The sequence below is a fragment of the Limulus polyphemus genome, unplaced genomic scaffold (genome assembly GCF_000517525.1).
Source record: "Limulus polyphemus unplaced genomic scaffold, Limulus_polyphemus-2.1.2 Scaffold2142, whole genome shotgun sequence".
Lineage (NCBI taxonomy): Eukaryota > Metazoa > Arthropoda > Merostomata > Xiphosura > Limulidae > Limulus > Limulus polyphemus.
Genome location: NW_013667752.1, coordinates 118,914 through 120,787, shown reverse-complemented (window position 1 = coordinate 120,787; position 1,874 = coordinate 118,914). Strand labels below are relative to the sequence as shown.

At 32.4% G+C, this 1,874-nt stretch overlaps 1 protein-coding gene across 1 annotated transcript in view; it reads left to right on the top strand.

Annotated features, from left to right (window-relative positions):
• Positions 1-1,874, top strand: part of LOC106466074 (homeobox protein SIX2-like) — a 27,518-nt gene that overhangs the window by 19,714 nt on the left and 5,930 nt on the right. The gene's annotated exons all lie outside the window — the stretch shown is intronic.

The window sequence follows — 1,874 nt, the reverse complement described above, 5'->3', positions numbered from 1 at the left end:
AATTGGTTTGAGGTGGTCTAGACAGTGTCTCTTGGCTTCATTTTTTTCAGTTATTAGGACCAGGCGGTGGTGTTATAAGGTAAACTTCCGTATTCGGGGATAGCGTCTATAAACTATGAAATTAATTAAGAGTATTCTTGAAAACCTTTATTCGTTATGAATACGTACACATAAGTAACGTCACAAAACGTAATTTGTTTTCCAGTTTCCAAGCTATTCCGCATCATAGGAAATCATATTGTTTACGCAGACTCATAGAAAAACTGTGTTGTGTCAATTTAGAATTGGTAACCTAACCCTTTGATATATGTTAGTTACCTAATAGGCGATATGAGCTACATTCGCATGAGTTATGCAATTACCTATGGCTCACAGTATAAAATATTACTTGTAGACGTTTTGAAAATCGTTCAAAAAGAAAATTAGTTGTTTTTTATTGAAAAAAAAAGATAATATAAAAGACCTAAGCCTATTCTCAGACAAGGCAGTTGTTTCCTCTACTTCGTTGGTAGTTACGGCCCAGATAATTTATTACACAGACAAATCTACTTTATTTCACGAGATTAGTTACGAAATATACTAGAGACAGTGTTACTCTGCACTGTTTAAGTAATTCGGTGGATTGTTAAGACAAAAAAAGATTATATCAGAATGATTTTATCATCAACTACGCACATTCAACCCCCCTCCGCCCCCCAAGTTTCGACTTATTAATATTTTTGGCTGTTGTTTTATTTTATTTCTTGTACTTGAAATTGACTTTCGGTTCAGTTGTGGACTGAACTTTAGAAGAAACTCTTTCCATAATAGCCGAAGAGAAATATCAACTGATCAACTTAACATCAGCAACAGCTAACATGGGGAATTATGATATTAAATAAACTCTTTTAACTTTCTAATTACTTTAGAAAATTTAAAATGTTTAACTTGTCTCTCATTTCGACGTATATATATATATAGACATACTCCTATTAGGTTATATATATATACTCCTGTTAGGTTATATATATAGAGAGAGACACATACTCCTGTTAGGTTATATATATATAGAGAGAGAGAGACATACTCCTGTTAGGTTATATATATATATATATTCCTTTTAGGTATTCATTATGTAAAATACCGCATAGATATTAAATAGCGTGTGTGTGTCATATAATATCAAACTAGTTTGTAGGCTACTTACGAATCACTAGACAGATTTCTAGATCATTTTATAGTTCTTATCATCAATCTCTTTGGTTTTCCGTCTATCAAGCGGAGAAGTTTGTTTTCACTTTAGAGTCATTAAAACGCGCTCGCTACCTGTGTATTAGGGGTGCGTATCTCAACGATAGTAGTCGATACGATACGTATCTAGGTACAGAAGTTTTACCAACGGTTTGTTACACAGTCTTGTCTGTAATTTATTATCTATATTACTAATATTGTCTTATTTAAGTACTTCACACTTTACAGTGCTTTTTACAAATTCTCAGGTTTGATCAACTAAATGTCAGTTGGCAAGAGAAGTAAAATATAAAAAAGTTAACGTCTGTCTATCTATTTTGTTATTGTTAATTTGTCATGTTACTTTGTATGTAATATTTTTGATAACAGAAATGAAGACAACACGTAGTACTCAATACTCATCTTCCTTTATTGAATCATTAATTTTTAGCAAAAATACTAAATTAGAAATTCTGATTTTTTACTGTACAAAAGATTTATAAGGTTTACTGAAAGACTGCCAGATTTCGTGAAGATACATAAATCCTGTCGTATCGGTGTATCGCCACACCTTTACTGTGTATGATGACCTATTATTTCTTAACTAACATAAAATATCCGCGCCCCGCTTCGAGGCTCAAAGGCCCCCTTATAGTTCACTGAGG